Below are 11832 nucleotides of genomic sequence, written 5' to 3' on the forward strand. Positions count from 1 at the left end.
ACATAATCATTTACGTTTAGCGGCATTCAATGTGACTACCGCTGTAGGGTAAAAACTGTTGGCGAATCTGCTAGTCCTTGACCTAATTGATCTATAGCGTTTGCCTGATGGCAACAGTTCGAAAAAGGAGTGGCCAGGGTGGGAAGTGTCCTTCAGAATGTTCTGTGTTCTTGCGCATCCGTTCTGCGCATACTGTCATGGCGGCCTCCGTATGATATCCGGTCTGCGATGGAGATTAAAAAACAAACAATATTTGACAATAACACACCATCAAGGATTGCACCATCGCATCAAACGATGTGTCGTCAATTATGAATTTTACTGACTAAGTGTGTCGGGCAGGATGGCTGAATGCGATGCGCGATTGACAACAAACAAGAAGAAAGGTGATTTCAAGTTTTATTTCGAGGGAGATTTTCTTCAAAAATTGTTGTACCCATGTATAATGCGCACCCCAGATTTTAGGACAATAAATTAGTTACATTTTGCGCATTATACATGGAAAAAGACGGTAGTGTTGTTTTGTCATGTTTCGTGTATTTTGAGCTCATATTTTGTCTTTTAAATGTGTCATGCGCCGCATACGGACCGCGTACGGACCGCGTACGGGCCGCGTACGGGCCGCGTACGGACCGTGTAAGGACCGCGTACGGACCGCGAACCGACCGCGGACGGACCGCGGACGGATCATGCAAGTTCAAGCTTTTGCTGCACCGTATTTGCATTGTTGTTGGTGCTTTTATGTATTGCTTTAGAGAAAATGAGACAAATTGCTTCAGAACGCGATGCCTTCGCCTCTCAACGCTACTTCTGGAACAAACGAGTGTTGAGATCCGGGGTTCTGCTGTATCTGTGTTGGTGTGTGAGTGTGTGTGTGAGGTTACCTTTGAGATAGCAATTTAACAGCTGAGTACACAAGTACACACACACACACACACACACACGGCTTACTACACACTAGGGAGCTGAGACAGCATCACAGAAAAAAGCCTGATCCAAAGAGACAACTAAGAATTGTTCACAACCATGTGTATGTGTGCATCTGTGTGCGTGTGCAAGTGTATGTAAAAGGCACACTTTGTCAATTTAACATTATCAGACGACTGATAGCTCTAATTCTCTCGCCACGCACGCACACACACACACTGTGTCTGTGACAGCAGAGGTGACTTTTGAGGAAATGCTGCGGAAGTAGAGGAACTAGGAAGATGAATAAAACACAGTTAAGGGGATGAAGACTACTTATCATCATGATGGGTGACAGATGATTGAGAGCTGTCAGTCATCAGGAGGAAAAAAGTTCAACAGAGCAGCTGACATGTTCACGTCCAACGTCATCAGCTCGACTTTCAGTGAGTACGCTCCAAATACTCGGCTTTGGGTTTGACGTGCTGGGGATACAAATGCTGCGCCGCGCACACACAGAATAGGCACCTGTGTGTGGGGCTCTATCGAAACACAAGGAATTGATGTTATCTCCCAAACACACACACACGCGCTTGAGGCGGCGGTGATGAAACCAAGATTGAGGACAGCCATGTAGGTGAGGAGGAGGAAGGTGAAGAGAAGGATGAAGGCTAGCAAATGCAAATGTGTTTGCACGGCACGGGGGTGTGCGACACGAGGAGACACGCCGTGTGTGCGTGCGTGCGCATGTGTTTGCGTGTTCCCATCTGGCGCGGCGCCGTTCTATTGAGGATTCCCACTATCTGGGTCTCCCGCAGTGAATGTTAAACAGCGATGAGGAGGAACAGGAAGTGCTCTTCCCCTTACGTAAGATCCCAGCGGACGTCCTCACGTTTCGCACGCATTTGGTTCATTCCGACAGGCGCCGGCCGACATTGTGGCGGAATCTGGGGCGGCTGAGCTTCACTCTCTTGCAAATTTCCCCAAATTGGAGCCTCCTGATCTTCATCACTACTTCAAGCACCTCCTAGCCTCCGAGCTGCTTTTTCGACAGCAAACTGCAAATAAGGCTCTCTCGCACACATGATAAAAAGCACCAAAGTGAGTCAGTGTTGGATGTGATGAGGATGAAGATGAGGGGGCGGGCACTGCTGCTCAGATTACTCATTAAGGGAGACCATCATGACGAGGAGGAGGAAGATGATGAGAACAAACAAGATGAAGATGATGACCCCAACTGTCCGTGCGGCACTCGGTTGACCTCAGCTGACCTCTGGCGCTTCAATGTCATTGGCTGATGTGGACACTCCCCAACATTGGAACTCTGACCTTGCCGGCGGGCCTTCTGTGTTTGTTTTTTTGTTTTCATTTTGAAACGTGATAATTGATGCAAATGAGCTCGACAAAGAGACATCAAAGGCAGTGGAAGAAGCCTGTTTGGACAAGATAAAAGCAGAAAACACCAGCCGTCGTCATTGGAAGGAGCTGCTTGGAACACAGGACAAACCCCAGGTAGGAGGGTTATAGCCTCCCAGTTGATGTACACCTGACAATTATTGTTGTCAAAGGTTAGTGCCAAAGGTTCATAGAAAATACGTACATTTGCACGTAGCCTACGGTGTGCTCAGGTTCCCTTTGGGGTACCCCACGTTCAGTTCCAGATCACACGGAATGAAAGCTGCTTTCTTTTCTGATTTCTAGGTCTTGCGTCTGCACTCCGGTGGATCCCCCCTTTCAGCACAGCTGCTCGCTTTTATGAGAGTCTTCTGCGTGACTGAGGGCAAGACCTACAGCGTACAGTAACATCTTGACAACGGAGTATCCACTACCAACTACTCACGACATTCAGCGAACATGACGGGAGCCGGTAAAGGAAAGAAGTGTATCGAAAGAGACCACGGCCGGATTGAGGCGCGCACAGACAACCACACTGTTCAGAGCTGTCAACCCCCAACTCTTCATCAAGCGCGTAAGAGACGCATAAGCCCTGCCCGATATTGTACGAACATTTTTCTGTTTGAGACAGTCTGAATAGGAGCCGCACCAAAGGAAAAAAATGAAGTCCGCTTTTGGTCTGGACCAAACAAGCGGAATAAAGGATTTTTCTGGTCTGAATAAACCTTGAGATAAGATATCCTTGTCAGATAACATTGAAAATTAATATTCAGGTATATACGTACATACAGACAAGGGAGCCAAATTCAAAGCGGATGGATCTGCGAAAACAATATCTGCTCTTTTGCGGTTCATCCTCAAAGTTATCAAGAGTTATGGAGCAGCCCCAAGTCAAACGAAAGGTTTCTGCTGTGTGGGACCATGGGATGTACTAAAATGTCAATTCAATGTTTTCTAGATAACCTTTGGCAACATCTGGACATTGAAGTGGTCAGACAAAGCAAAAGTGCTACCCAGCCGATGCCATCCAGGAGGTTCACAGATATCTGGCAGAGGGCAATATTGCCAGGTCCCAGGATCCAATCAGATACTGGGACAATCAAAAGACCCATTACCCAAACCTCTTCCGGCTTGCGTTGCAATTTCTGTGCCGTGTGAGCGGGGGTTTTCAACGGCTGGAGAAATTGTGTCCAAAAAGCGCAACAGGCTCAATTTCAAGACGTTGGAAAAACTTTGTGTTTTGAATAAAAACTTGTAAAAAACAAATACCAGTGCACAAGCACCCTCCTTCACAACACGTTCACTTTGATTTTCATGTTATGATACATGTTCACATTATTTATTTTTACTCAAAACAATAAGTTGTGGCAGTGAAGTGCAGATGAGAAAAAAAAAGAAAGCTAAGAACAGCGTCGAACCTTGCGTCATCATGCACGTGAGGCGGACGGGCAAACTTGTGTGCTATTGTGTCTACGCTAAACACCGCAAGATAAAAAAATAAAACAGCGCTTTTGGTCCGGCCCAAACAAGAGGACTAAAAGACCTGGAGTCTGAATAAACCCTGAGATAAGATTTCCTTAATGAGATAACAATAAAAATAATATTAAGGTATATACATACCACGATTGTGAGTGATGTAAGTCAGTGGTCCCCATTCACCGGGCCCGGGTCACTTGGTACTGGGCCGCGGAGCCGCACAGGAAAAAAAATTTGATGATCAATTCATTCAGGTTAAGACGCTCGTCCCGGTCACGTGACATGTTTCCCCAGTCGAGCCCGCAAAGCTAGCAAAAATGAGTAAGAATTTATTTTGAAAAATATAAAAAATTTGGCGAATCTCTCCCAATTACATCTGTCGGTGCATCTGAAAAATAAGGACTCTTGACACAGGGCGCTCGTCTCGGTCACGTGACATGTCACCACAGTCAAGCCCGCGAGGCAAGCAAAAATGAGCAAGAAACTGAGAAGTTTGGAAAGCTTCTTCGGAAAGGGAAAAACGTCCAATGAGGACACTGAAGAAGAAGAGGCTACGACTTCTAAGAAAAGGAAAGCTGCATTTAAAAGAACATTTCTGGAGTCCTACTTAAAATATGGATTGGACCACTGATGTAAGTCACCCCGCTCACTCTTTGTTCGATCTTCTGCCCTCTGGGAAGAGGTACAGGAGCCTGCGGTCCCGCACCACCAGACTCGCCAACAGCTTCGTACTCCAGGCTGTTAGGATCCTGAACTCTCTCCCCCCTTCTGCGTAGCGTCCTGTACTTTTGCGCTATGTTCTGACTGTCTGCTGTATGCACACTTGCTCCGTTTTGCTCCTCTTATTTGTTGTGTTATTTATTTATTATTTATTCATCACTCTTATTATTCATTGTTTGTGCCTTCTTGTTTTTATTTTGTGTTGTTTACTTGTATGCATGTCGTGTACTATGTCTCGTCACCGTGGGATAGTGGAAACGTAATTTCAATTTCTTTGTGCGTCTTGGCGTGTGAAGAGTCATGTGACGCGGACATGACGTCAATGGGCGGCACTACCGCCGAAATTCAAATCTGTGGGCGTGGCTCGCAACAGGAATCTAGGAAGGCGCCAATGCCGGTGAACGAAACACAGCGGACAGTAACACGACGACTAACAAGAGAAATATTTTTATTTTCTGCTTGCAACTGGACCGTCTAGAGCGTACACGGTAAATACAACTCATTGTTTTTAAAAAGAAGTACTTTTGTAGCCCTGAAAAGCGAGTGAGTGTGGCGTTTGGGGGGGGGGGGGGGGGACGTCGAACTCGGCGTCTGCTTCCAGCCATAGACGCCGAATTTCGACGATTCTTTCTGGTCAACGGTTGTAAATTATTGCGTTGATTAAAAAAAAGAAAACTTTATTTAACTCTACTTTTAACTTTACCGTTTCAGATAAGCGGGTATTACGTCGCAGTCATGTGACGTCAATAGGCGGAAATCCCGCCAAGATTCAAATCTGTGGGCGCGGATTGCCGTGAGCGCGACAGCGGATACAAACACGACGATTATCAACAGAAATATCTTTATTTTCTGCTTGCAACTGGACCGTCTAGAGCGTACACGGTAGGTAAATACAACTCATTGTGTTTAGAGATTTACGTTTGTGTAGTTTGACTGAAGTTGTCGATGTAGCTAGCGTTCACTGTGTAATAGCAATGTGTAGCTGAGTAGCTAACCCTAGCTCAGGGGTGGCCAACCAGTCAGAGACTAAGAGCCACATTTCTTTTACTGTGTACCGTTGTTGTTCTTGATTTGGTTCCCCCGTGAGATTTTGTTCCCCCTGCCGCGGGAGCGCGCACGCCTTATTTGGAAAGCGAAAAACCGATGTCGTACGGCGTCAGCACTACGTTGTTTTCAATAAAAACATGAAGAACTCATGTTTGCGTCAGTCAATTTTAATTTTCATAAAGGATTGTTCTTATTTGATGTCTTTAAATTCATCCGCGTTATGCCATTGAAGCGGGGTGCATTCAAAGACCAGTCGTACAGACGGAACACTCATTCACTTCACCAAAAAGCAACAATATAATTAAGTGATCTCTTTGCATAAACCTCGATGCAAAGAAACTCCTCTTTTTGGGTACAGGCTACAAGGAGTATATATTACAAATACTTAGTGATCATCATTCATCCATCCATCCATCCATTTTATTCCTCAGGTATTTTCAAAGCAAATTAATATTGTTGCATTTATTAATTTGCTTTAAAATGACAGCGCAATATAATTAAAAGCTGACACTATAGCAATGTCAAACGTGTTCATTTAAGAAAAAGCCACACACGTTTTGTGATCAAATCTTTCATAACGAGAATGATTTGAGTGAATTGATTTGAATGAATAATTGAGAAGAGATTTCAGTTCTGAAGGCTCCTTTTGTCCCAAGCAAAGTGACAGATGGTGGGGAGGGGGGATAAAAATTGTAACAGGAATTCTATAAAAATGTCAAGCCGTGAGGATATGTTCCCCCCCCTTATTTTGAGAACGGTGAGTGCTGGACTCCAGATGTTTTTTTTCTGTCTTCCTGGGGGTCTGTTCAGGTTGTGTGAAAAATTTGAACAGGTTCCCTCATTCCTAGGCCAAATTACAGGGGGGGGGGACACATCCTCACAGCTGCCCGGTGAGGATATGTCCCCCCCCCCCCTTATTTGGAGAACGGTGAGTGCTGGACTCCAGCGTTTTTTCACTCACCGTTCTCAAAATAAGGGGGGGGAACATATCCTCACGGGGCAGCTGTGAGGATTTGTTCCACCCCTGTAATTTGGCCTAGGAATGAGGGAACCTGTTCAACATTTTCACACAACCTGAACAGACCCCCAGGAAGACAGAAAAAAAAAACAGCTGCAGTCCAGCACTCACCGTTCTCAAAATAAAAAGGGGGGAAGGGGGGGGAACATATCCTCACGGCTTGACATTTTTATAGAGTTCCTTACAATTTTTATCCCCCCTCCCCACCATCTGTCACTTTGCTTGGGACAAAAGGAGCCTTCAGAACTGAAATCTCTTCTCAATTATTCATTCAAATCAATTCACTCATCATTCTCGTTATGAAAGATTTGATCACAAAACGTGTGTGGCTTTTTCTTAAATGAACACGTTTGACATTGCTACAGTGTCAGCTTTTAATTATAATGCGCTGTCATTTTAAAGCAAATTAATAAATGCAACAATATTAATTTGCTTTGAAAATACCTGAGGAATAAAATGGATGGATGGATGAATGATGATCACAATTAAGTATAAAGTCTCCTTTGTAATATATACTCCTTGTAGCCTGTACCCAAAAAGAGGAGTTTCTTTGCATCGAGGTTTATGCAAAGAGATCACTTAATTATATTGTTGCTTTTTGGTGAAGGGAATGAGTGTTCCGACTGTACGACTGGTCTTTGAATGCACCCCGCTTCAATGGCACAACGCGGATTAATTTAAAGACATCAAATGAGAAGAATCCTTTATGAAAATTAAAATTGACTGACGCAAACGTGAGGTCTTCATGTTTTTATTGAAAACAACGTAGTGCTGACGCCGTACGACATCGGTTTTTCGCTTTTCAAATAAGGCGTGCGCGCTCCCGCGGCAGGGGGAACAAAATCAAGCGCAACACCGTAAAGAGGGAGAGGGCAGCCAATGATCTTCTGTGCTGTGTTGATGACCTCTTGGAGCTTTTTCCTCTGAGCAGCAGTGCAGCTGGAGTACCAAACACGTATACAGTACGTTAAAGTGCTTCTATGGAGCAGCGATAGAAGGACACCAGCAGTCTCTGTGTAATGCTGTGCCTCCTCAGCACCCTTAAAAAGTAGAGTCTCTGCTGGGCCTTTTTAAGCAGCTCAGAGGTGTTCACGCCCCAGGTGAAGTCCTCCTCGATGTGGACTCCCAGGTAGCGGAAGGAGGACACCCTCTTCACACAGACCCCGTCGATGATAAGTGGTGGAATGTCCGTTTTATTTTTCCTCCGAAAATCAATGACCAGTTCTTGGGTTTTAGCCGTGTTTAGGAGCAGATTGTTCTCTCCACACCACTCCGATAGCTGGACCACTTCGTCCCTGTAGGCAGACTCATCCCCCTTTGAGATATTCAAAAGCATATTCAAACTGTCTAATTCCGAACATTCATGTTATTCCACTCGGTCTTATTACCAACTTCTATCAATTCAACTAAGTGTTTAATATGTCCTATCAGGGCTGAAGTCAAAATTTGGCACCATCATGTGGTGAAATCTGGAATTGCAGCACATCCAATTTTGCCTGGGAACAAACAAAAGTTTTGAAAAGAAGGCCATTAGAATTATAAACAAATCTGATTACCTTGAAAATAATAACAAGCTATTTCTTAAATCACAAATTCTTCAATTCAAAGATTTGGTAGATTATCAGACTGCTCAAATGATGCTCTGAGTGAAGCAAAACTGTTTACCTAAAAAATATTCAAAAGCATATTCAAACTATGTCTAATTCAGAACATTCATGTTATTCCACTCGGTCTTATTACCAACTTCTATCAATTCAACTGTGTTTAATATTTCCTATCATGGCTCAAGTCAAAATTTGGCACCATCATGTGGTGAAATCTGGAATTGCAGCACATCCAATTTTGCCTGGGAACAAACAGATTAAATAAGTCTTACTTCTTGCCACTCCTTCTCAAACAAGTAAACTCTGCCCATTTTGCGCAGTAGATGTTCTGTTAATACCTAGTATTTATACAAAGTCATAATTTAAATTACTTTCAACATTCATTCATCCATTCAACCACCGTTACTCCCCTCGCTCTTATTACCAACTTCTGTCGATTTAACTAAGCGTTTAATACATCCTATCAGGTCTCAAGTAATGATTTGGCACCATGCATCCAATTTTGCCAGGGAACAAAAATAGATTAAATAAGCTAAATAAGTCTTCTTCCTATTAAATGAGTTTAATACGCCCTATCAGGTCCCAAGTCAAGATTTTGGCACCGTACTTTGTTGAAATTTGCAATTGCAGCAAATCCAATTTTGCCTGGGAACAAAAATAGATTAAATAAACTAAATAAGTCTTGTTCCCATTAAATAAATTAAATAAGTCTTGCTTGTTCCCACTCCTTTTCAAAAAAAGTAGTTTAAAACGAGGGCCCCTCCCTCAACCTTTAACCCTAACCCCGCACGTCACATTGTGTTGTATCTGCGAATATTGGTTGTGGCCAAATGATAGTTTTCTTTCATTCCTTTAGGTTCCACGGTGTTCTTTGGCTGTATGTTTTCCACTGTAAGAAGGATAAAAATACAAAGTACAACGGTTGCACGTTGGCGAAGACGTCTCCGGTGAGTCCTTCCTTCCTTTTTATTCATGGAAAAGTCACAGACAACAATAGCTAAAGTAACACATTGTTAGAGGTTACAAACTACATTTGTCTTAAATTGGATAGATGACTTGTTCCCACACCTTTTCAAACAAGTAAACTGGCCATTTTGTGCAGGAGATTTTCTGTTTATACCTAGTATTTATACAGTCATAATTTAAATGAACAAATAAGATTCATTCACTCACTCATTCATTCAAAATATCCAAAGTTGTGTGTGCTATTTGTAATTGAGAATAGATTTCATGTTACTCCACTCGCTCATACGACCAACTTCTATCAATTTAACTAGGCGTTTAATACGTCCTATCAGGTCTCAAGTCAAGATTTGGCACTGTGCTTTGTTGAAATTTGCAATTGCAGCAAATCCAATTTTGCCTGGGAACAAAAATAGATTAAACAAACTAAATAAGTCTGACTTCTTCCCATTAAATAAATGAAATAAGTCTCTCTTCTTCACAGTCCTTTTCAAACAAGTAAACTGGCCATTTTGTGCAGTAGTTTTTGTGTTCACACCTAGTATTTATCCCAAATCATAATTGAAATGACTTCATTCATTCATTTTGGAAATTTGAAATTCCAGCAAATCCATTCTTTCCGATAAATAAATAAGTCTTACTTCTTCCCTTTAAATGAATGAAATAAGTCTTACTTCCCACTCCTTTTCAAACAAGTAAAGTCTGCCCATTTTGTGTAGTATATTTTCTGTTTATACCTAGTATTTATACAAAATCATAATTAAAATGACAATTAGCAAATAAATTAATTAATTTACTCCAAAGTCTTTAATATGTCCTATTAAGTATGATATAAGATTTGTCACCATCCTTAGGTATAATTTGGATTTGCAGCAGATCAAATAGACAAATGCATTGGCCAAGTTATTTTAAGAGCACGTGGGGTGATGTGATTTCCTTTGTGAGATGTTTTGCATTTGTGATGTCATACTCTGTTTTTTGTGATGTCATACTCTGTAATTGTGCTAAGAGGCTAGGTGCTAAGAGGCTAGGTGCTGAGGTCTGATGTGGTTAGGTGCTGAGGTCTGATGTGGTTAGGTGCTAAAGGTGACATTTGCAATGTGCTAAAGGTGACATTTGCAATGTGCTAAAGGTGACATTTGCAATGTGCTAAAGGTGACATTTGCAATGTGCTAAAGGTGACATTTGCAATGTGCTAAAGGTGACATTTGCTATGTGCTAAAGGTGACATTTGCTATGTGCTAAAGGTGACATTTGCTATGTGCTAAAGGTGACATTTGCTATGTGCTAAAGGTGACATTTGCTATGTGCTAAAGGTGACATTTGCTATGTGCTAAAGGTGACATTTGCTATGTGCTAAAGGTGACATTTGCTATGTGCTAAAGGTGACATTTGCTATGTGCTAAAGGTGACATTTGCTATGTGCTAAAGGTGACATTTGCTATGTGCTAAAGGTGACATTTGCTATGTGCTAAAGGTGACATTTGCTATGTGCTAAAGGTGACATTTGCTATGTGCTAAAGGTGACATTTGCTATGTGCTAAAGGTGACATTTGCTATGTGCTAAAGGTGACATTTGCTATGTGCTAAAGGTGACATTTGCTATGTGCTAAAGGTGACATTTGCTATGTGCTAAAGGTGACATTTGCTATGTGCTAAAGGTGACATTTGCTATGTGCTAAAGGTGACATTTGCTATGTGCTAAGGTGACATTTGCTATGTGCTAAAGGTGACATTTGCTATGTGCTAAAGGTGACATTGCTATGTGCTAAAGGTGACATTTGCTATGTGCTAAAGGTGACATTGCTATGTGCTAAAGGTGACATTTGCTATGTGCTAAAGGTGACATTTGCTATGTGCTAAAGGTGACATTTGCTATGGCTAAAGGTGACATTTGCTATGTGCTAAGGTGACATTTGCTATGGCTAAGGCTGACATTGCTATGTGCTTAAGGGTTAGAGGTTTCGCTTAGGGCTATGTGCTCCTAGGTTAGGGTTAGGTTTCGCTTAGGGCTATGTGCTCCTAGGGTAGGGTTAGGGTTTCGCTTAGGGCTATGTGCTCCTAGGGTTAGGGTTAGGGTTTCGCTTAGGGCTATGTGCTACTAGGGTTAGGGTTAGGGTTTCGCTTAGGGCTATGTGCTCCTAGGGTTAGGGTTAGGGTTTTCGCTTAGGGCTATGTGCTCCTAGGGTTAGGGTTAGGGTTTCGCTTAGGGCTATGTGCTCCTAGGGTTAGGGTTAGGGTTTCGCTTAGGGCTATGTGCTCCTAGGGTTAGGGTTAGGGTTTCGCTTAGGGCTATGTGCTCCTAGGGTTAGGGTTAGGGTTTCGCTTAGGGCTATGTGCTCCTAGGGTTAGGGTTAGGGTTTCGCTTAGGGCTATGTGCTCCTAGGGTTAGGGTTAGGGTTTCGCTTAGGGCTATGTGCTCCTAGGGTTAGGGTTAGGGTTTCGCTTAGGGCTATGTGCTCCTAGGGTTAGGGTTAGGGTTTCGCTTAGGGCTATGTGCTCCTAGGGTTAGGGTTAGGGTTTCGCTTAGGGCTATGTGCTCCTAGGGTTAGGGTTAGGGTTTCGCTTAGGGCTATGTGCTCCTAGGGTTAGGGTTAGGGTTTCGCTTAGGGCTATGTGCTCCTAGGGTTAGGGTTAGGGTTTCGCTTAGGGCTATGTGCTCCTAGGGTTAGGGTTAGGGTTTCGCTTAGGGCTATGTGCTCC

The 11832-nt window shown here is 43.1% G+C and overlaps 2 long non-coding RNA genes across 2 annotated transcripts; both read left to right on the forward strand.

The window, feature by feature from the left end:
* Positions 1 to 1131: 1131 nt before the first annotated feature.
* On the forward strand, positions 1132 to 2790 carry LOC119132022. Its single transcript, XR_005099772.1, has 3 exons — positions 1132 to 1352; positions 1829 to 2418; positions 2608 to 2790. It is a non-coding gene; the product is annotated as an uncharacterized LOC119132022 (long non-coding RNA).
* Positions 2791 to 4916: 2126 nt separating this feature from the next.
* On the forward strand, positions 4917 to 9058 carry LOC119132367. The gene is made up of 3 exons (XR_005099858.1): positions 4917 to 4985; positions 5209 to 5379; positions 9023 to 9058. It is a non-coding gene; the product is annotated as an uncharacterized LOC119132367 (long non-coding RNA).
* Positions 9059 to 11832: the final 2774 nt, after the last annotated feature.

This window comes from Syngnathus acus, chromosome 13 (genome assembly GCF_901709675.1).
Source record: "Syngnathus acus chromosome 13, fSynAcu1.2, whole genome shotgun sequence".
Taxonomy (NCBI): domain Eukaryota; kingdom Metazoa; phylum Chordata; class Actinopteri; order Syngnathiformes; family Syngnathidae; genus Syngnathus; species Syngnathus acus.